This window comes from Trachypithecus francoisi, unplaced genomic scaffold, assembly GCF_009764315.1.
Source record: "Trachypithecus francoisi isolate TF-2019V2 unplaced genomic scaffold, Tfra_2.0 Contig01440, whole genome shotgun sequence".
In the NCBI taxonomy this organism is placed as follows: domain Eukaryota; kingdom Metazoa; phylum Chordata; class Mammalia; order Primates; family Cercopithecidae; genus Trachypithecus; species Trachypithecus francoisi.
Window position 1 is genome coordinate 11790055 of NW_022681431.1, and position 24901 is coordinate 11814955.

The 24901-nt window shown below is 38.8% G+C and overlaps 1 long non-coding RNA gene across 1 annotated transcript; it reads right to left on the bottom strand.

The window, feature by feature from the left end:
- Positions 1-213: 213 nt before the first annotated feature.
- LOC117092151 lies at positions 214-6732 on the bottom strand. Its single transcript, XR_004440646.1, has 3 exons — positions 6631-6732; positions 4378-5327; positions 214-329 (listed from the first exon to the last, which is right to left on the bottom strand). It is a non-coding gene; the product is annotated as an uncharacterized LOC117092151 (long non-coding RNA).
- Between the last annotated feature and the right edge of the window lie 18169 nt (positions 6733-24901).

Here is a 24901-nt window from a genome sequence, read left to right on the forward strand (position 1 = left end):
ATAGTGCAAAGAATTCCCACATACTTTCCTGGTAAGAACATTTTACCTCTCTGCAATCCTGGTGGCTAGCAGTATTCCTCATACTATTGAATGAATGATTTAATAACAATGGCCCTATAAAATATTGTACCTGTTAATGGATGATGAAGATGATGTTTCAGTCAGCTTGGGTTGCTACAAGCAAATATCATAAACTAGATGGCTTACCAACAAAAGAAACTTATTTTTCATGGCTCTGGAGGCTGGAAGTCCAAGATTATGGTGCCAGCATGGCTGGGTTTTGGTGACAGCTCTCTTCCAGGTTGTAAACAGCTGACATCTCTGTGTGTCTGCATATAGCAGAAAAGAAGTGAACTAGTTCTCTGGCCTTTTCTTATAAGGGCACTAATCCCATTCATGGAAGCTCTACCGTCATGATCTATTACCTCCCAAAAGCCCCACCTCCAAATTCCATCATATTGGGAATTAGATTTCAAGGAATGAATTGGTTTTAAGGACATGCCATAGTCCAGATAAAGCTAAGAAACCAGTCACTATCCAAAGAAACATAAATTTGAAAGTTTTTCATTTTTTTTTTTGGGAAGGAGTCTTGCTGTGTTGCCCAGGCCGGAGTGCAGTGGCATGATCTTGGCTCTCTGCAAGCTCTGCCTCCCGGATTCACACCGTTCTCCTGCCTCAGCCTCCCAAGTAGCTGGGACTATAGGCGTCCACCACCACACCTGGCTAATTTTTTTGTATTTTTAGTAGAGACGGGGTTTCACCGTGTTAGCCAGGATGGTCTTGATCTCCTGACCTCGTGATCTGCCCGCCTCAGCCACATGAGCCATCGCACCCAGCTCATTTGCTTTTCTTATTATTTCAAATCCTCTTTCACATCTGCCTATTTGCATTTTATCCCAATTTTCAACCATTTTTACACATTTACTATTTACTGCAATCTTTACTGTGATCTTAGGTGAAACAGACATTATTTTGTTGATTTTACAGACAATTGAGGTGACAGAGAGGTTAAGTAAGTACACGATAATTTAAAAGTATAGAAATTTAAATAGTTTGACTTCAGTTTACTGTTCTTTCTTCTTTGCCTCATTTTTCTTTCCTCAATGGAAATATAATGAGTACTCTATTGAAAACAAATTTTATTCCGAGGTAAAAATGAGTTAAGCACTAAGGCTCTGAGCAGCATTTAATCTGAAAGCAAGAACCTTAAATACAGTCTCTCCTACTTTTTGAGTAGACTGGCTCCAGTTGTCTTCGCAGGGATAACCCCTTGTCAATAACTTTTCAGAGTTCAGAGATTTAAAGAATTTATTTTCACCTGACATGCATGGTATACCTGAAACCACCTTTGCAAAAATTATAACAGTGAGAAAATTATGGCAGTAAAAGGGATTTGACCCAACTGACTCCATTTTGCTTCTAACCTCCAAGCTGCACTTGTTCATTCCAAGGCATAGGCTAAAATAACTTTGGGAGGAACTTAGTTTATAGCTTAACTTTGAAACAAAGATAATAACAGCCCTTTCCAGAAACAAGCCCCCTTCTAGCCTGGGGACCAGACTGCCTTGTAAAACTAACGTATTAGCCATAAGATTAGAAATTATGATTTAGGAAGTTATGAAGCTAGAGGTCACAGGATTCCATATGTTCCCAGTTGCTCCTAGGGATAGCATCACAATGGTAAATCCTAAGATTGAGGCTTGAGATGTTTTTTAGACCCTTAATTCTGATGCAACAGCTGGCAGCAACCAAACCAGTAATCTGGCTCAACCAGTTGTACAATCCCACCCCAGAATAGAAGGCAGCAAGAAAAATCCATTTGACCCCGTATGATTTCATCTCTGACCCAACCCATCAGCACTCTTCCACTCCCTGACCACCCCCCACCAAACTATCCTTAAAAAACCCCCATCTCCACATTTTCTGAGAGACTGATTTGAGAAATAAAACTCCAGTCTCCCATTCAGCTAGCTCTGCGTGAATTAAGCTTTTTCTCTATTGAAATTCCCCTGTCTTTTAAACCAGCTCTATCTGGGCAGCAAGCAAGAAGATCCCATTGTGTGATTACATACTTCTTGTAATAGTTAGGGCTCATTTGGTCTCAAGTATCAGAAATTCCAGACCACCCTGACTTTCACATTAACGAAATCATATCGGTTTCTAACTAAAAGTCCACATATGGGACTAACTTCAGGAGAGACTCAACTCAGACATCCAGACCATGTTACTCAGGACCTGTCCTCACTCTCTCTTTATCCTGCCTTCTGCAGCATTGACATGCCCCTCAATGTCCACCCCTCCTTACTCCGGCCCACTCCACTTACCCCAAGACAGCACTAAGCTCTCAATTCATGGTAGCAAAATGGCTGCAGTAGCTCCAGGTATTAAATTCACTCTTAAATTATTTTATTTAAGAGTACAGAGAGGTTCTCTCCTGGTAGATCCCAAGCAAATGCTAAGATGTATCCTTCCTTTGGCCTGAATTGGATATTATACAAACCTTACAGAACGGAAGGCAGGATCTGCTGTTGGCTGTAAGCCAACCAGGGGCCATCTCTGCAGCTGGGAGGAGTGGTCCTTCCCAAGCCTCCTGCTGGATAATGATGGGCAGGGTAGATTCTCCACCATCATTTGGTAGAAGAATAGCACAATGAATTCTCGGGAACAACTGGCAAATTATACCTCCTTCTCTGTGCCACTGTGGCTCAACCTAATACTTTGTCAAGTGTTTCTTTCTCATATTTACTCATAATTTATCTCCTCTCTGAATTAGATTTTGAGTGAGATTTTTAATAATTGACTTCTTCTGTAGTATCAAGATCTTTTATCAGAAATCATATCTGCTATGGCTCCCAGATGCAACAGTTGCTAACTATGTGATTTAGTTGCATTATAAATTCTCTGAGTCAAAGGTTCTTCAACAACAAAAATAATGAGTCCTATACTACTAAATTCTTGAGGGCCTGAGATAGCAGAGGTAAATTACCTAGCAGAGAAATAATTCTCTCTTGTCTCGTGAGCTACCTAAATAGGCAGCTCAGGTAGGTATGGCCCAACCAGACACTAGTCCTTCACCTACCTGAATTCTAATATGATTTGGTGGTAAAATGCATCTTCCAGAAAACACTCTGTGCAGCTCAGCCAGGTGTGCTCAATAACTCACTCAACCTGATATAGTTATATTAGGATTTTCCACAGGAACATCAGGTAACTGCAGGAATGAAACCACCACCTACCATCTCTCCCCCAGACAGACCAGGAAGAAGGATGGCTTTTGGCTAAGAATTCACTTGGGTGTTTACAAGTGATCATTTCAATAGTTTCAATGTGCCTTTATGTAACTAAGAGAATGTACATTAGGATACTTATTGCCGTACATTGGATTTATTTCTTGGTACCTTCAAGTCTGAGGGATTGGTTTTCTGAAAATGAGGAAATAAAAGGAAAACAACTAAAACTTCTATTCATAGTAAAGTTTTAACTCTGGAGCAGTAGTTATGAACTGGGGAGAATTCTTCTCCTTAGGTGATATATGGCAATGTCTGGAGTCATTTTTGGTGGTCACAAAAGCACAGGGTGAGTCATACTGACACCTCGTGGATGGAGGCCAGAGGAGCTGCTGAATATTCTACCACGCACAGGGCATCCCCTGACAACAAAGAATTCTCTCTCTCAGCTCAAGAACATCATGGTAGATTATGGACAGAAAAACGCCTTCATTTTCATTTTTAGAGTTCTACATTCTATGTGATATTTGGTATTTTTCCTTCTGGAAAGATTGTGTGTGTGTGGTTACTTGTGATTAGTTGCTTGTTGGAGAATAAAGAGTATCTGCAAGTCGCTGGAGAAGATTTTGATTTAAATTTGAAATGTCATTGGCTTCCCTAAGCCTGTTTATAGAAGGAGTTAGAGATCCAGATCAAGGTTTTCCTCCTGATTTGCCAAATATATGGTATTTTGTAAATTATACATGTGTATTTCCAAATATAATTCAGGCTGGGAAAAATCCACTTCATGAGGGAGGAATGTGCATTGTGGGTGTGGTGGTAAAGCCCAAAAGGCAGAATTTAGAAGAAAGGGCCAATTTCACAAAGAAGCACAAAGGTAAGGACTCTGGGCAGGTGACCACACATGCCAAGTGCCCAGGAGAGTTCTAAGTTATACCCCTTGTCCAGATGGCTACTTATAGTGCCCTCTTTCATCCTAACTATGGAGCAAGCTTAGACACTGGGGTGAATACATATGGAGCCTACTTAGGGAAGGATTCTATTTCTTGAGTTTCTTGCCATAAGAATAAAACTATAGTTTTAAGTGCTTGCCCTCCTATGTTGCTATTCTTATTTTCCTTAAGCCTTCAATAAAATCTGATATACTTACAAATCTGTGAATGGAGAATAAACAAGCCTGGCTGTTTCACCTTCATTGATAAGTAGCAGCTGGTTGTGGAGTTTAATGACAAGAGGCAAAGCTGGGAGAATAGAGTCGTAGGAAGGAGCTTGGTGGGCAAATTGGAAGCATTCTTTTGAATTAAGTTCTTTTCATTGGTGACTTAAAAAGATGATTTAGTTATAAAAAATGTCTTTGTACCTTAAGCTCACTTTCTGTGCACTTCTTGGCTCTGTTTATGTCTTAGTTATTTACTTATGTGTAGTCTTCATTTGTTGAAAAACTCCAATTTATCCCTGTGTGAATTTTGGATGCTATGCTCCTTCCTTCGGGTGAGATGACTTTTTAGTTCTTGCATATCTACTTGGCATTTTATTTGCTCTTCACGTAACTCTTGACTTTAGTTTTATTTCATGGCCTAATTTTCTAAGTTGTGCATTTAGTTACTACTCATGTTCCTCCTTGGGTCATAGGAAAACATAAAAGCAGAGTCCTATCTGAGTTTGTATGGGTGATACAAAAGAGAAAATGATAGTTATATTTCTAGATGGGTGCAAGATCTGAGGATGCATTTGCCAGGAAAATAGATTTTGATAGAGGTCCACCAGGCATAAGCAGATGGAAAACCAAAAAATGAATTTATGGCCAATGAACAAGTAGACGGTGAAGTACCTTGAAGCAGGATGTTCTCACACCTGGATTGTCACTGGATTTTCTGTAGAGGTTTATAAAACACGGATGCCATGGCCCCGTCATGGACCTATTCAAATGAAAATCATCCAGATTGGAATCTGAAAACCTGTATTTTTGAAGTGTTCTAGATGGTGCTGATGATCAATCAGGTTCGAGAAGCTGGCTTCTGGGGATTTCTGGTGAATAGCTGGTTTGCAGGCATGGCTACCCTATGGGTCCTGCCACCTTTGAGGATAGGCTTATGGAACCTGAGAGATTCAAGATGCGTTTTTGACTCATGAGTTTTGCTTAGGCCCAGCCTAATTTGTATCCATATACCCTCCCACACTCTAGCCTGTTACTGTTGCTCCTGTTCCTGGCTTTATTAGAGTACTGACTTAATATACAGACCCTATCAATTTGGACTGGATCTTTATTTCCCTTGGCTTATTCTAGTGGTACAAAAAGTGATCATTTAAATTTGACACAATTATATAGTATGTAAATATATATAGTATGTAAATACACACACACACACACACACAGATATATATATATATTTTAAGTATAATCTGTGCCACAAGGAAGGAGTGGTTTCCAAGCCTGTGAGGCTTCTAAGCATTGGCCTGTGAGTTTTTGTTGCTCAGCTGCTTCTCCTGAGTGGTTTGGCTCATCTCATTATTTGTTGCTGAAGATTTTTGAACTGCATGACGTATGTGGAATCGTTTTCAGAAAATTGGCCAGTTTTACACAATGTGTGGGACCTCAGTTTGAAAAGGATCTCGTCCCCAATCCATACATGGTATGTCTCTTCATCTCCCATTATAAAAATGTAAACATTCTTATTTGTTTTCTGTTGATCTAATGTTCCTTGTTTTTAAAGAATATTTTTCTGTTATTAAAAACACCTTCTTGTTATTGGAAACATCAATTATTACAGCAATGTATGACTTAAAAGTATAGTCTTTCCACAGTTCCTTCTGATTTAGGTAAATTTAGCATTCCTTGGTGGCCCTGCTATATACTAAGTGTAATGTGTACATATATTTAAATACATAAACACAAAGTCCCATTGCCAAGTCTATCATGCAGACTCTGGCTGAGCAATGGATGAAAGGAGTATGCAGACACAGGTATTTTGCGTGAGCATGGCTAGGGGACTGCTCAGCTTAGAGATGCCAAAGAGACAGTGCAGCTTCGATAAGCTGGAGTGGCTTATATTTATTCAGTGCAGATTTAATGACAAAGGCCTGGAGCCAACACAACCTGTGGATAATTAATATTGTTATTCCTCCACTTACAGGGAACAGTCTGGCATGTGGATGATCAAAGGTTGGCTTCCAGACAACGTAAGTAAATAATCTCCTTTACCCTCCCTTGCACCTACTTCTTGCCCTCTGCCTCAGGGTAAGGGAATTAGCTGCCTTCAGCTTTTATTCTGTCCCCAAGCTTTGCAAAACCTCCCAGCCTTCCAAGAAGGTTTGCGTCTTACCCTATAACTTTTCCCACCACCTTGACCGATCTCCTATATCTCGTAATTTTAAAAGTTAAATATAAAAGCTAATCTCAAACCTGGTGAAAAGTAGGCTTAGGTGTGTATCATTAAGTAGATTCTGAGATGGCACCAATACATTAGTTATATGAATTAATGTGTAAAAATATAAGCTTACTCAAAGCATCTCAGGATCATATATTTGGAATTTGGTGTACAAATATGTCTACATGAGGTAACAATGAAACTCCAAGGGTTTCAATAGTATTCTATACCTGGTGTAGTATTCAAATATAACTGGTACCTCGCAAATTTGTTATGTCATGACCTTGCTCCAATATCATCCTTACATGCTCATAATCCATGTGACAAGAATTGAAACTATTTAGCTCAATAGTCTCAGCAGCTTTCACAATCTGCTGTACTCACTCTTTCAAGCCTCATTTTTCTCCAGTCTGCTCTATGAACCCTGTGTTTCATCTGAAACGACATAATTTTCTCATTCACAAGGAAAATACCTTGCTCACAATTCTCCACTCTTCAGAAAGGGGAACCAAATTCTGCTTCATGTTTCTGAGTCCTACTTATAATCGAACACCTTGTGTCTTAGTCTGTTTTGTGTTGCTGTAACAGAATACCACAAGTTGGGTAATTTATGAAGAGAAATAATTTAGGGAGAACAGAGCCTGGGGCGGGGGGGCGGGGTGTAATTTATGGAGAATGGAGGCTGGGAGGCCCAAGGTTAAGGCGCCCACATCTGGTGAGGGCCTCTTGCTGTGTCATCCCCATGGCAGAAGGTTGAAGGGAAAGAGAGTGCATGTGAGAGATACCAAGAGAATAGGGAAGGGGGGCAAACTCATCTTGCATCAGGAACCCACTCTCATGGTAAGTAACCCACTCCCACGGTAACTAACAAACTCCCATGGTGAGTAAACCTCTCCTGTGACAAAGCATTATCCCATTTATGAGGGCTCTGCCCTCATGACATTATCACTGCCTGTAAGTCCCACCTGTCAACACTTGCACTTGGGATTAAGCTTTTCACACATGAACTTTGGGACACATTTGGGGAGTTTGGGGAACATTCAAATCATAGCACCCAGTTTACGTTGCCCCTGAACCCAAAAGCCTTTCTCAAGCTCCCAAACCAAATGTCATTTTCCAGAATCGTAGGCCCATTTCATTTTCTTGGGTCTTGACACTGTCTGCATTGCCAGACACCTTTTTTTTTTTTTTTTAATTGTTTACATGTTGTTTTTTCAGCTCTGTTGAAAATAAGCATAGAAACTTAGATGTTTGCCTCTTTTGTATTCTCTCATAGCACACAACAGGTCCCTTTCACACTACACTCAATAGGAAGTTAATATGAGTGCAGAAAAATGGGAATAAAGATATTCATGGCAGAAGTGTTCATAATAGTTATAAATGGAAGAATAGTTATTAAAATTTTATTTAAAATGAGGAATAGTGAGATAATGGGATACTATGTAAATATTTAAGTGACATTATAGAATATCATGTAATGTATAACGTGATATGCTATTCATAATGTGTTACTAAATTTAAAAGCAAATTACACATTACCATTGTATGATCTCAATTCTGAATAAAAAGGTTATATATTCTAAGAAAAACTGAAATTATAACAAAACATGAATAGTGGTCCTTAAATATGGATGGGAATAAGAGGTTTCTTTCCTTTTTTTTCCAATGACAATTTTTGCTTTCAAATTATCTGTGATATTATCTGTATTTAATTGATTGTACACCCAACAGAAGTAGAAATAATGTAGCTTTAATTGGATTTCTAATTGCTTATGTATAACAGCAATTTTTTTAATATCTGAAGAAAATCCTGTTGATTTTTATTTCAATTTTTTTGTTTTTATAATATCTTTGGATAACATCTGAGTTTCAGTTGATTTTAATAACCCTCCCTTCATTTTAAATGTTCAAACATAATTTTTAAAGGTGTTAAATAGTAATTTGGGCTAAAAAAATAGGCTTTATTGATTGGGTCAGTTCCTATACTGAATTTGGGAAGAAAAAAATTAATAGTTTTCCTAGAGCTTCTTGTTAAAAGTATGATTAACACTCCCAGAATTGTGAAGTATAGCACAGTCAAGGTTGTTTGCCCAAGGAGCCAAATAATTAAAGGAACATATGTTGGGCAAGTTGGTGGGATGTCAGATAATGGGTTTAAATGACCATAGGAACATCTTTGCTGAGTTTTCCAGAATTCAGAGGTTCCCAGATGAATGAGACTGGGATCAAGGGACTAAGGGAATGAGCAGAGCCTGTAATTGTGGTCATTTATTCTATGTTGTTTATGTTTATCATAATTGACTCTTCTGTAACAAGCAGACATCTGCTATGTAATATTCCGTTACCTACTTGGAAAGTAAAAACACCTTTCTAGGATTGTTGCAGTAAATTAGAACCAATCACCCTAGTACATTCTGCCTTCACAGTCAATTAGTACCATAAAGACATTATATATATCTCTAACCTAACATTCCATCAGTTACTAAGGTGATGTTTTTCAACTGTTTTTGATTTACCTAAATAACCTGGGAGAACCAGACAGAAGTACAGGGATCTCCATTCAGAGTCATCAGGAAATAATTCAGCATTTATTTGTGTCACTCTAAGAATTATACTCTCAAAAACAGAAAAAAAGCATGGTTTAAATTAAAAATGTAATACAAACTTATCACAGATAATTTGAAAGCAAAAAATGTAATTGAAAAGAAAAAGGAAAGAAACCTCTTATTCCCATCCATATTTAAGGACCACTATTCATGTTTTGTTGTAATTTCAGTTTTTCTTAGAATATATAACTTTTTTATTCAGAATTGAGATCATACAATGCTAATGTGTAATTTGCTTTTAAATTTAGTAACACATTATGAATAGCATATCATGTTATACATTACATGATATTCTATAATGTCATTTAACTATTTATATAGAATTCCATTCTCACTATTCCTCATTTTAAATAAAATTTTAATAACTATTCTTCCATTTATAACTATTACAAACACTTGTGACATGAATATCTTTATTCCCATTTTTCTGCATTCATATTAACTTCCTATTAAATTTATATTGTATCAGATAAATAAGTTCTTTGTTCTCCTTTTCTTTTAATGCATATACTTTTCTCATCCAGTTTTATTAAAACTCAAAAAACTTCTATTACTGCCATATCTGATATATTACTACCCAAATAAGATGTACAGAAAGTTTTTTTCAATTGTTGGAAAAACAGGATACATGTTGTTTTGTCAGCAGCTGAAAGAACCACCAAATAAAGGTTATTATATTGACCTGTTCTGAGTCATGTATTCATTCATTCATTCAGTGATGAGTTACTCAATTCACTAAAAAAGTAGGCACTATGTTAAATAAATCTTCAAAGGATTAGAATAATCCACTAAGACATTTTGTTCAATTATAGGAGTGGCAATTTATATTATAAATTGAAGTCTAGAAAATATTCACCAAAGTGCCTGAAAATGGCTTTTTCTTCCCACCCAAGAGTCAATAATTAGTGCTTAGAACGAAAACACTAGTTCCAAGTTACAACAGATTAGAGGTGGATATGAGAAAATGGTTTATAGAAATCAGTTGAGTTTTGTTTCTCTTCACTTTCTGTAAAGGTTCTACATAAATCTGAAATGGTTTCACTTGTGTCTTTTATGATGATCAGGTTTCTCCTTAACGTGACTAAGTCCACTTTGGATTGCTCATTATAGATTCCAAGTACTTATTAATGTGACTGAATTGTAATATTTGATCTTGATGTTGGAGACTTGGACAGTGTCAGAGAAGCCTATACTTGAACCTTCCTAAATCCTCCTCAAAGTGTTTGTAAACTTTTCCTGTAAGACAACTTATTCTTTATCCACTTCAAACCAGATTTTCTTACATTTTGCTTTTCAATTTTCCAGGGGGTGGCTTTCCCAGACAAGCTTAATGAATAAGCTTTTGCTCTATTTCAACATTTATAAAAAATGAGTCACTTTCTACTATAAAATTATTTAGCAATACTCAGGGAAAGAGTTATAATGGTGAAACACAAAAACGGGAACAATTAACTCAAGGAGAAGGGAGGATTTACAAAAAGAAGGAAGGAAGCAGAGAAGACAATCATCCAAAAGGAAAATTATTCCTCAGCGAGGTATTTTAACCAAGTGGACTTATGAACTGAAAAGCTGAGATCTGTGATCTTCAAAAGCCTGGCTGAGTCTTAGAATCACTTGGGGGAGTTTTTAACAAACACCAAAGTCTGGGTTTCTCCCCTGGGGTATATGATTTAATTTGCTTGGGGTGACATCTGAGCATTGGTGTTTATTAATAGCTCTCCAGGTAACATCAATGGACAGAGTTGAGACCACTAGCCTTGATCATTGTCTCAACTGCCATAAGAAATATACAGATAATGTAATCAGAAGTGCATTTTATTTGTATTTCTACAGAAAATGTGGATTAATTGATCTTTAATTTCTTTCGAGTTCCAGAAACATTGCAGTTAGAGGTTAAACACACACAGGCTGTTGTGTTTAACATCAAGCTGTCAGATCTTTAAAGCAAAAGATAGGGTTTGGTTGTTAACACAGTCTTTAAATGCCATTGTTCAAAATCTCTAAGTGGTAACATTGTTGCAGTAATAATCACTGATCTTTAATAAAAATAAAATTGTGTAGTTTGTTCTAAGATTAAACATTAGCCAAAACTCTTAACTTTAGGAATATAAATAGGAATTGGCAAATTCTTTGGAAATAGCTGCCCAGTATTTTATTTCGTTCCTCTTGAAGGTGAAAGTGATAATATATGAAGAGCGATGTAGGAATGTAGGGTGATGTGCAGCCCTTATCAATATTTTCCTCCATGCTGAGAAAGCTGCTACAGTTTGAAGTAGTTGGGCCAGGTGTGGTTGATGACTCCTGAGGAATATGTCTATAAGCTCCACAACTGAGGAATAAAACAATTGATGTGTGGGAATAGGGCTGCATGATTCAACACAATGAGAAAGGAGGCAGGGTCTCACTCCTCAAAATAGCAAATCTTTCTTTTCCTAAGTCTTGATTACTTACTTTTATTATAGTATTAATACACTTACAGGGATTAGTTGGAAGTCATCTCCGAACAAGAATGGAACATTAGGTAACAGAGTCCAAGCAGAAGCACTATTTCCACCAACATATCTGAAACCATGGTGCAGACATAGCCCCAATTCTTTCTATGTTGCCTTCTCCTTCCCAACTGTTAACAGGACTGAACTTCACAATATCCTACTCCCAAATCTTACTGACACTTGAGGTTGCAGTCCCTTCTTCCTTCTCTCTTTCCATTCAATCGGAATCTCTTTCAACCATTGTCAAGGTGCCTAACAAATATCCCATTAAAATTTTGGCTCATCTGATTCATACTTACTTAATTTTTGTTAACTTCAGTTCCTTTGTTGGTGAAAGAAGAATATTACTTGTCCTATAGTTTTTTATTATTATTATACTTTTAGTGTACTATATTATACTTTGAGTTCTGGGATACATGTACAGAATGTGCAGGTTTGTTACACAGGTATACGCATGCCATGGTCGTTTGCTGCACCCATCAACCCATCATCTATGTTAGCTATTTCTCCTAATGCTATCCCTTCCCTAGCCTCCGACTCCCCAACAGGCCCCAGTGTGTGATGTTCCCCTCCCTGTGTCCCTATGTTCTCACTGATCAGCTCCCACTTATGAGTGAGAACATGTGGTGTTTGGTTTTCTGTTCCTGTGTTAGATTGCTGAGAATGATCATTTCCAACTTATCCATGTCCCTACAAAGGACATGAACTCATCCTTTTTTATGACTGCATAGCATTCCATGGTGTATATGTGCCACATTTTCCTTATCCAGTCTATTATTAATGGGCATTTCGGTTGGTTCCAAGTCTTTGCTATTGTGAACAGTGCTGTAATAAACATACGTGTTCATGTGTCCTTATAGTAGAATGATTTATAATTCTTTGGGTATATACCCAGTAATGGGATTGCTGGGTCAAATGGTATTTCTAGTTCTAGATCTTTGAGGAATTGCCACACTGTCTTCCACAATGTTTAAATTAATTTACACTCCCACCAACAGTGTAAAAACATTCCTGTTTCTCCACATCCTCTCCAGCATCTGTTGTTTCCTGACTTTTTAATGATCGCCATTCTAACTGGCATGAGATGGTATCTCATTGTAGTATCTCAGTGATGAAGAGCTTTTCTTTATATGTATATAGTTTTTTTTTTTTTTTTTTGCTGCATGTCTTCTTTTGAGAAGTGTGTTCATATCCTTTGGCCACTTTTTGATGGGGTGGGTTGGTTGGTTGGGGCAAAGGATATGTCCTATAGTTTTTACTAGAACAAAAATTTGACTATTTTATGGGAAAGTATACCATAAACTTTTGCTACTCAACCTACAAAAATTCACAGGGTTTACTTTCTTTTTTTCTACCACCAAGTACGAATGTGGTATGCATTTGATAGATGCTTCTCCTATTGGACTATTCAATGCCAGGTTGTACTCATTGCTGTCCCATAATTACTTCAACTTTTGTGGCCTCCCTGTTGCTTTGTCCAAATTACTGTTTTATAACTTTTCTACTTTCTTCAAATCTCGACTTTTCCCCCATTTCAGCTCCTGTAAGTAGATGATCTTCTATTTATGGGTCCATCTGATGGGATGTGCCTTTAATATTTCTATATTTTATTCACCTATTTCCCTGGTTTTTCATCCTGCTTATCTCTCCTTGCTCCTGCCAAAAATTTCTCCTAAAGATAAACTTGACTGAATTCTATCTCCTCCTTCTGTGAAACCTATTTCATTACACGCTCTCTGTCCAGCCTCCTCACTATGTATTGATTTGCCACCTTCAGATACATTCTGATTTCACCATCCTAACATAAACTCTCCTTCACCCTGTTTCTACTTATATTACCATCTCTCTCTCTCTCTCTCTCTCTCTCTTTTTTTTTTTGAGACGGAGTTTTGCTCTTGTTGCCCAGGCTGGAGTGCAATGGCACAATCTTGGCTCACTGCAACCTCTACCTCCCGGGCTCAAGCAAAGCTCCTGCCTCAACCTCTCCAGTAGCTGGGATTACAGGTGCCTGCCATCATGCCCAGCTAATTTTTGTATTTTTAGTATAGACAGGGTTTCCCCATGTTGGTCAGGCTGGTCTCAAACTCCTGACCTCAAGTGATCTGCCCGCCTTGGCCTCCCAAATTGTTGGGATTACAGGCGTGAGCCACCGCGCCCAGCCTACCATGTCTCTCTTTTACCAGTATCCCACATCTTCTTAGTAAGTAGCATCTTCTCATCCTCTTTTGCTTTTACCTCTTATCTCCCTTTATTCCCTTTTCAAGTCTTATTTTCTGTGACCTCTTGGCTGCATTTTCCAGTTAACAATTCCTACCTTTATGATGCCAGCATTCCCTTTGTCCTCTGTGATAAAGGCTTGTGTCTTGCATTTCACTCTTTCACTGACTCTCTTATTCTTCCTTGGCTTCCAAGTGCGATTTTACATACATCCATTCCATGGCTATCTTCTCTCCCTACAATTTCTCCCATAAGTCCATAATCCATTCCTACAACTTGTAATGTGTACATAACTACCAACTTTGTGTGTTCAACACCACTCTCTTGAACCCCATTCTTGCATGAAAATTGTTTGGGGATCACTCCCACCAAACTCATATTTAAAACTGAACTCATTATGTTTCCCTCAAGCACATTCATTTTCCAGTACTTTTTATTTATATTAATGGCATTATCAATTACCTAATATTAATGCTTCATTCTCAATCACCCACTCAGCCATATTTAGTCTAAATGCAATTAGATTCATATTCAAAATTTATTTAATCAGTCTGGTCTATGCAATAACTATTAGATAATACACACATGATTCTTTATTGTCATTGTTTAATGATATGGATATTTTGTAAAAATTAGTATGAAATAAATTACTAGAAATTGTTCCTGTTAATGGCACTGTATTTATAAGAAGAAAGGAGTTCATTTATTGCAATCTGATATGCAATTGTTGCCCTGAAACTAAACAAACCAAATATCGAGTGTGGTGTGAATCTCTTTATGATACTGTTAAATCCTATTTGAAGTGTATTTTAAAATTTGTCTTAATTTAAGCTATAGCAAGCACTATGTCCCATTTATTTTGATTTTATTTAAAGTTCCTAGCACAGTGCCTATATCTAGCGAGTAATCAATAAATAATCACTAAATTCACAGAGACATTCAGGACTTGAGGTAAAATGAAAAAAGTCACCCCAAAAATGGAAGGACTGTAGGGAAAATTACTGGTAACAGAGTAGAGAGACTATAAAAACTTTCTTGGCATACTTTTACATTATTGCTAAGCCCAGATAAAGTGATGGCATCTTCAGCAAGGAAAAAAGGAAATAAATACAAGAAGTACGTAAATTTCTACCCTACATTGTCACCATATGTTTCTTATATCTTTTTTCTTTGTGATTGGCAAGCCTACATATTTAGCTTAACTGTTCATTTTGGTAGTTCTTCCAGAAATATCATAAGATTAGCTCACTTATGAAACATGAGCAATTTTTCTCCATGATTTTTACTAGTAATAGCAATTAGTTAACAGAAGGATTCAATGCAAGCAGAGCTAAGGATTCATTTGCTGGTTAAAACTTTACTGGAGGTGGTGATGGGAGAGCCATTTAACAGAGTTTACACATTTTAAAGCAGTTTGAGCCAGGAATTATGAAAACATAGACCTTAACAGAACTAATTTCCAACTTTGTAAATTTTCTCATAAAGTTACAGAATTACTTTGAGATTCTTCATAAAATTCCAGCACTTTTGATTTTATCTTGAAACTGGAGTGGCTTGACTCCAAGCCACAGTTCTTGTGTTTTTACAGTTGGTTTTATGCTGCCTCCTTGTTAGTTTGGCACTGACTCTATGACATGCCTGAAAATGTGTCAAGAAAATCCAGTCTCTTGTTTTCATTAGCAAGATAATATACCTTCACAGAATGCTTATTGTGCAAATGACAGTCTCCCTTCACTGTGAGAATGGGAATTATATTGGAGTTTTCAACACAGCCATTTGCTGAAAATGAACTTGCTGGTGTGGGCTACTTTTCCACCGGCAGGATGTAGAATGAAAAATGCATTGATGGCTTGGTATTTGATATCTTAGACTCCCGCATGATATGTGGAACACAGGGAAGAAATAAAGTGAAAAAAGGAAAAGAAGTGAGAAGAACTTTGCTATGATTATGTCTCTTTTAACCTATACAGGCAAAGTTCACATTTCACTATGAAACATTTATCCCATTAACTTAAGTCAAATTAAATGAAGAAATGGTAACAACATTTTGTAAAATGGCAAATAGCTATATAAAAGGAAAATATTTTCATTATATTACAATATCATATGTAGCAATACTATAAATGCATCTATACTATAAATATAGTAATACTATAAATACTATAAATTAGTATATATAGTATGGGTAGTATAAATTTATAAATACCATACATAAATACAAAGAACATATAAATTCTTTGTGAACTCCTCAATGCCAAGAGAGATGTTTGTCTTCATTTTTGTGTCTATTCAGGGGGTGGCATATTTTATGGGTGTGTGTATGTGCTTAGTTTATAAAGAAGTAGCATCACCTTAAGATTATTTCATCATCACTTTAATAATCACAGCTGGATGTGTCTATTAGGGTGGAAAAAAATTAATATTTTTCTTTGGAAATATAAAGAGTTAAAATTTAAAAAGTAAGAGAAAGAAGGATCCCAGAATTCTCCAGTGTGACATTCTGGAAATACTTCTATAAAACAGAAATATCTATGGATTGATGTGTCTTACCTGAGAGTATCGCTCTACAAAAACAATAGGATGACAAAAACATCCTGGGGACTCATCTATTCCCAATAGATGTTCTATATTCTACAATGTATTCTAAATAGAAGGCATGCTTATTCCAAAACGCCATGCCCAAACTCTAAACACAGTGAAATTTGTATGTCCGTTTCTTTATGGAAAAATTTAAAGCCAGCTTCTAAGATATTCTGGAGAATTAATAAAGGCTCATCAACAATGTAGAATTGATTCTTTTTCCTGTTTGTGAATCCTAGCAGACTCTCCAGTCCCAGGTCTAATCTCACCTTCTTGTGGAGATGTCCACAAGTGCAGAAAGGAAAACTAAAAATCATCTTACAGCTGGGCATGGTGGCTCATGCCTGTAATCCCGGCACTTTGGGAGGATGAGGCAGGTGGATCACCCGAGGTCAGGAATTTGAGACCAGCCAGGCCAACATGGTGAAACCCCATCTCTACTAAAAATACAAAAATTAGCTGGGTGTGGTTGAACATGCTTATAATCCTAGCTACTCAGGAGGCTGAGGTGGGAGAATCGCTTTAATCTGGGAGGCGGAGGTTGCAGTGAGCCGAGATCACACCATTTCTCTCCAGCCTGGGCAACAGAGGGAGACTCCATCTCAGGAAAAATAAAAAAAATCATCTTACTTGGCTGTGTTATTTTTACAGAGGGGAAAACTGAAATGTACAGAGGTTAATTGAATTGCCTAAGCTCACACAGTCTAGTTCTGAGGCTAAAACCTAAATCTTCAAGTCCAAGTCTGCTCACTTTCCCAACTTCCTGACTATCTGTAGTGAACCTCTCAGCTTTGAAATTGCTAAATAAATGCAGTTTAGGAAGATAGTGTTCTAGGAAATGGGTGAAATGTTCCAGGACCAGCTCCCTGACCGAGCATGTCTTTCTGACAAAGGTAATAGATGTAGGAGGCTTGCTGGACTCAACGCCTCCCTCTGTCCTGCCTGGTTAGTTTGAGGGCGTTATGATGGCAATTACAACACAGGGTTGGAACAACCTCCTTGCCAAGCTTATCATAGATTCCTTTTGGTACCAGGAATCAGTGTATGTTTCAGAAATACTGATCTTGAAACGGTCTGTAAGTGGACTTCAGGGGGTCAGGAAAGTAGCTCAGCTCTACCACTGACTCTAGAGGTGCAGATGGGATAGTGAGACAGTGGACAATTGGCAAAAGATTCAGATGGCCGAGGAATCAGGTATTTAGAACCAAGTAGCAAAGAATGTAGGCAAAGGTGAGTTTTCAGATTTAGGCCAGAGGACAGGGAGGCAGTTGTTATTTCTGAGAACTGTACATGGCTGGCAAAACCCTCTGCACTGGCTTGGATCTAGAAAAGTCTTAAGGTGGGCCTGAAGGCATCAGGACACCTCTATTAAAAAAAAAATCCCTCAAATCAGAAAACATTAGAGAAAGGACTAGGGATAGAGAAGGGGTTCTATCAGCCATATAACTTGTATCCAGAAATCTTCTCTGGCAACAACAGCTAGTTCTAGGCAGCAAAAGAAACTCAGAGAATACCATACCAATCCAGCAGGCAAGACAGGACCACTTATTCCTGAGTCTAGAAAGGGTCACGATTCCTTCGCACATCTGCTAAATATGGAGAGGAGCAGAGACTGTGTTTTGCATCCTGTATTGTTTAAGATGGACTCAAGTGCTGCATGGGACAGAGTGAACCTTCGGGTGGCACACCAGTAAAACTGCTGTGAAAAGCTGGGGTCGTCAGAGGCAGGGATGTTGCTGAAGACTTTAAGAACAATCAAAGTGATGTTTTAGGAAAGATCTGTCTGAATGGGGAGCACAGAATGCTCTGGAGGAGAGAATTTGCCAACTGGAAAATTGCAGAAGTCCAGGCATGGCAATGTAAATGGAAGTCAGGATGAGCAAGGTATAGAAACTACAGGTGAATAGAAAGGCTTGCAAATATTAGGTGGGTGCAAAAGTAACATGTGGTTTTGCCTTTAAAAGTACTAGATTGAGAGCTTAGGAGAGCCACTGCATAATTTACTGTGACACACAATTCTATCAACAGGCCAGAAAAACAAGAGAAAACCAGGACACTCCCAGGGAAACTCAGATGTATGGTCACCGTGGATATGGGGTTCAAAGCACAGAAAGAGTCCACATGGATTTCGGGTTTGGTCAGCTCCTGGAAAACTTACGTTCAGCCTACTCGGAAATAGAGCAGTGCTCTCATACGCTCTGTATATGACACAGGATCACAGGGTGTGATAAATCACCTAACTAGGTATTACTGTCTTTTTGTTTAGCCCCCCTTTTTTTTGCTTTAGTTAATAAGTTAATAAGACTCAAATGTGAAGTATTAGCACTGTAATACCCCAGACTCCAGACTCTTACCAAAAGTAGTTTCAGAGTTTCCCAAACTATATTCTGAGAAATACTGCCTGAAACGATGTGATGATTCAAAAATATGTTCTCAAATTTTTTGGCATTCTTCCCATTAAGAGAAGCAGTCTAATTCGGGGGTCCCCAGCCCCGGGCTATGGACCATTACTGGCCTGTAGCTTGTTAGAAATCAGGCTGCAGAGCAGGAGGTGAGCTGTGGGTGAGTGAGCATTACCACCTGAGCTGCACCTGCTGTTTGAGACTCTAATGTAGCCGCTGATCTTAGCGTGGCAGGTCAGTTCTCCCTGACAATCACACAGACGGGCCTGCATAGCACCCCGTTACACAAATTTCCACAGTACTGCCTTAACATCAAGCAAATAGTTAAACCTAGGGAAACTGGTGCCCAGACATCAAAGCTAGAAATGAAACATACGGCCAGTAGGAAACTTGCATGGGCTTCTCCCCTTGCTGGAGCAAGTCAAAATAATAGAAACAGTTTTATATTCCTAATACCAGGACCCGTCTTAGGTCGACAAAATCTGACACAAGTCATGGTAACAGAGACTGCTGTTTGAATAGATTCATTGGAGAGTCTAAGGCAGCCCTTAGGACCAAGCTGTAAAGGAGATAACGATAGAAATAATCACTCCAGTACCACAGCAGACACGCCTTGAAGGTATTGGGGCCCTTTTAATCGAACTTAGCATTTTTTTTTTTGCTTCTGACCTTCTAGTTGAAACAAAATTAGTTACTAATAGACTCAGGCAAATGCTATACTGCACGTAGGCACATAATCCCAACCTACATAAGCACTAACACAATTGTGACACTTTGAGTTGGTCTGGTAGAATTATCTCCAGCCTTCTCTCTGTGTCTGGTTACAGTGATTAATTTCCTTCTTTCCTAGTTTGTCTGCTTCTCATCATTGGGCCTCGAGAAAATGCAGCTGAATCTGGCTTGGCTCGGGGAAGAACATGAGTGTGAACCCTGGAGTGAACTGTGCATGCGAAGGATCTAGGTTGTAGGCTTCTTGTGAGAATCTAATGCCTGAGGTGGAATAGTTTTATCCCAGAACTGTGCCCCCCATGGCCATGCCCCTGTTCCCCAGTGGAAAAATTGTCTTCCATGAAAGTGGTCTCTGGTACCAAAAAGGTTGGGAACCATTGGTCTAATTCCTCCTCCCTTCAGTGTGAACTTGACTTAGTGTCTTCTAATAAATAGTATGTGGTAAGAATGAAACTGCAGGGCTTTTGTTTTGTTTTGTTTTATTTGAGACAGAGTCTCGCTCTGTTGCCCATGCTGGAGTTCAGTGGAGCTATCTCAGCTCACTGCAACCTCCGCCTCCTGGGTTCAAGTAATTTGCAATTCTCCTGCCTCAGCCTCCCAAGTAGCTGGGACTACAGGCGCATGCCACCATGTCCAGCTAATTTCTGTATTTTTAGTAGAGCCTGGAATTCATCATGTTGGCCAGGATGGTCTTGATTTCTTGATCTCATGATCTGCCCACCTTGGCCTCCTCCCAAAGTGCTGGGATTACAGGCCACTGCACCTGGCTGACCCTGCATGGCTTTTGAGGGTAGAATATAAAAGACAACACAATTTCCACCTGCTCTGTCTTGGGACACTTGCCCTTAGAACTCAGATCCCAGGGTCTAAGGAGAACCAAGGCCACATGGAGCACCTTCATGAGGGTGGCCCAGATGGTGCCTGGTTTGGCTTGGATCCCAGGTAGCAGCCGCAGTAACCACCAGACATATGAGATGTTTCCAGACCCAACTACTGACTAATGACAATTGCATGAGAGGATCTAGGCAAGAAAGTCCTGGCTAAACCCAGGCACATTTGGAACTATGAGAGATACAATACTCATGTTTGTTTGATGAGTATTAAAGTATGTGTGGTGGTTTAACCGGCTGCCATAAAGAATTAGAACAGATAGTAAACATTTTTCCACCAGAAATAGTTCTATGATCAAATATCTTCTGAAAATTCTATGTATTATTTTGGCATGTCACCAGGCAAGGTAACTGTCAACTGAAAAAATCATGATCTATACATTTGGAAAGAAGACTTTATTTCTTGTCAAGAGTTACAGCCTGCAAGGTGACCCTTCTGATAGGCCAGGAAGTGTAGCCTCCAGCAGAGACCCAAAGGCAGGCACTCTGAAGAAGGGGCTGGAACAGGGATTTGTGCTGAATAGGTTGGCCAAGTATTCAGATTCAACAGGCTATAGGAGGAGCCATTAATATCCACGAAGGGGATCCTGCTGCGTGTGTATTGAATAAACGTCCATGTTACCTACCTCCCATATTCACTTTACAGTACAGACTTAACATTTAAATATATAACGTTACAGTTAGGACCTACACATCACAAGGCGAAACAAGGATATTATAAGTGCTCAACCTCTGTAAACTGGCTAGAGCCAGTCCATGGTTGGTAGTCATCTTATCAGAGGAAAGTAACTGAAATCACTCTCTTATCTCATCAAAGCCCCTGGTGGAACAGGCGCTTATGAGTCAGGGTCTGATGGTTGGTGAGTTGCAAATGTTTTGATAATGCTTATCTCAAGGCTAGTGCTCCCTTAGCTGCTAGAGAAAAAGGAAAACCTTGTAGCAGTTACAACACAGTTTATTCTTTAAGCGTAGGGGTGCAGGACATAACCCTTGTCTACATGAGCTTAGGTCTTGTTTATAATTCAGTATCTTATTGCCACAAAGAGTCCATTCTGTCAGTCTTATAATCTCTATTTTAGCATTAATGCTGGTCAGTTGTTATGTCTAAGGCAAAAGGCTTAGACAACAAAGTGTGTCTGACCTTCCAATCCCATTGTGACTTAGGTTTTAAGGTTTCTCTGAGGTTCTCTTGGCCAACAGGGGATCTGTTCAGTCACCTGTGGGGCTTAGCATTTTAGTTTTCGAAACACATTAAAGTTTCTGAGAATTTGTCGTTGCTTAAATGGTGCTTTCAGTGATACCATCCTCCCCTACCCCTTGCCTTTTTTGGTAGCAATAATTTTTTTTTTTTTTGAGACAGAGTCTTGCTGTGTCGCCCAGGCTGGAGTGCAGTGGCGCGATCTCGGCTCACTGCAAGCTCCGCCTCCCGGGTTCCCGCCATTCTCCCGCCTCAGTGTCCGAGTAGCTGGGACTACAGGCGCCCGCCACGGCGCCCGGCTAGTTTTTTGTATTTTTAGTAGAGACGGGGTTTCACCGTGTTAGCCAGGAGGGTCTCGATCTCCTGACCTCGTGATCCACCCGCCTCGGCCTCCCAAAGTGCTGGGATTACAGGCTTGAGCCACCGCGCCCGGCCGCAATAACTCTTAATGTCTCAAAAATCACAATGTTTCACTCAGCACAGTGAAAATGCTTAGAAACACTGTTTCAACGTGGTGTTGTACATTGTTTCTAGAATATCACATTAGGGGCTAAGTTTATGCTTTTGTGTGCATTGCTATCTTTCTAATTTTGCCAAAATAGATCCTCTGCAACTTAAATAAGAGGTTTTGATCCAAACCACCAAACATCCTATCTGGACAGTAAAAACCTTTAAGAATGGGCTTGAGCTGAGCTAGACAGAACCCAGGAGTGATAGCACGGATTATTAGGCTTCGATGCAATAAAACTCAGGCCTCTAGTTAGCCTGAGCTCAAATGTTCTACCTGGAGGTCTCCTGAATATCTAATTCTCATGTAGAAGACAACGTTTGCTGAGGTGTCATCCAAAGTTCACCGGAAGTAAGCCCTACAATCCTGCAACACAACTAGATCAACAGTAAGGGGTACAGAACTGTGATTATTATGCATGTAGGGCTTTTGAAGAAAACACGAGTGTGATACACGATTGGCTCTGATATCAGGCTTTGACAAGAAGTGATAGAGGGAAGTGTAAGTTGATCATGACTCACTTGGTAATCTGGTTCCAACCACTCCCTCCTGTGTACAAACATGGCAAGCTCTATCCTTCCTTCCTATCCAGAAATGGTGGGAACAGATGGCTTTGGAGAAATTTGTTTTGTAAGAGGAACTTCTGAATTGTCCAGCATGATATTTTTTTTTCTTTTAACATGAGCCTTAGCTCCAAACAGGCTTACTAGAGGCCAATCTTCTATCACATTGTTGGGAGATGCCACCTTCTCTCTGACTACACTAACAAATCTCTGGCCTTGGCCCTGGTACGTTTCTGCCTAACTTTCACAAATGAGAAAAGCTATAACTGGAGCAGAGGTTTGTAGCAAAACAAAACAAAATAAAACTAAAATAACACAATTAAGAGATAGAACTGAGTTGCTTTCCTGTTTTGGCATTAACTGGTAGTTGAAGTTTTTTCAAAAGTAACTTGGCCTCATTGATTTCGGGTTTCTTATTAGGAAAATGTGTGGGTTTGGCTCAGACGTTAAGAATTCTTCTCACCTAACTGGTTATTCTGCAGCTCAAATCTCTGGCACATTCAGCAGCATCTCTGCTGGAGTCAATGGTGGTGTGTTGTAGAAAGCAGGTCTTTTTTTCATAACATCTATCTATACCTTCTCCAGTTCTGTCATCTTCCTTTTCTCCACCTATTTCAAAAAATCTTACACATGAAATGACCACACATTATTAGTGAACTGAACTTTGCCTCAAACAGCATCTCTAGCCTTCTCACCCCATGTATTTTTCATTTGTTCTAAATGCTAACTACCCTTAAACTGTACAATCCCTCTCCTTATTTCCTGGTTGACTCTTCCCTCTCAGCCCTCAATCTTGTCTCCAAGTCGCTGGCAATCAGTAAACTGTTCTCTTGTGTCTTCAACCAGCTTCTTCCCCTCTAAGCACAGTTTATTCTTATGAGAAGTCCTTTTTGCCAGGACAGAAAGACCAATTCAAGCCTCAAGTGAAAATGTTGCCTGTCACCTGCCATCTCCCATATGTGTGCTACTGAATGTTTTATTTCCCAGTATTTTGGTTGCCAGTTCTTGACTGCAAAATTCACAGAGGAGAATGTTCTGCACTTGAGCAGGGTTTATGAGATAACTGAATTCTCATGCTTACTTTGTTTTTTGCTATGTGTTCTTCTGCAAGGGATTGCTGTGTGGCTTATGCAAATTCATTCATTAGTAGAACCTGCCCCTCAGTCTTACAGTGTCCTCATATTGTAAATTAGCTGTGTTCCTACCTTGCTCTACTTTTTTCTAAACTGTACACATTAGGAGCTTATGTGAACTTCTTTAACATCTGGGGGGTGTGTGTGTGTGTGTGTGTGTGTGTGTGTGTGTGTGTCAGAAAGAGAAGAAGAGAGAATATATGTGTGTTTTGTGTGTTTGGTTTTGCCATCTCCCTGCAGAGTGGAAGGTAATGAATAATCATTTATAGTATAAATGGATAAAATTGGTTAAAAGATGTGAAGATTAGTGGGGTTACAGCAAGTATCATTTTCTATTAATACATAGAACAGGGAAACACACCTACTAATTCACTTTACTTACCTAAAAAAGCCAAAGTTTTGAAAAATTCAACAGTATTTTTCTGTAGCTTCTACTGTTCAAGGTTTAAGATTTGGAAAATTCCAAAAGAAATATGGAATGTCTACTTACGGGTTTAAAACATAAGCAAAATAAATCCTGGCTTCTGGCAAATATTACTATGCTAAGAATTAGTTGATTTCAAATTCTCAGACAATTCTGTCAATTCTCAGTGGATGGTGACTGTGTGAACACACTGTACTCAGCAGGGTTAGATTTACCAACAAGAAATACATTATTATTTGCAGTAAATTGTGCTGTCCACTTTGGCAAGAGTGGAATGAATTTATTGATTACTGACTTACAGCAGTGCTGTTTTGCATGTAGATCCCAGTAAAGAACCCAGCTAACCAAGACTGCAATCCAATTTGTCAGTATCAATAAAAATTGGCTGAAAAAAAAATTCTCTTCTGAATTAAAAAAAATATTTTCAAGGGGACTATTTGCTTCTATTAATATATGTTAAGGGTCAAGGAAAATCATGCCCTCTGCATAAGAAAATGTGTGTAGATAACCTGAGAAAATGATTCACGATGTAAGTGACATATATAAAAAATTGAGCTAATTTAC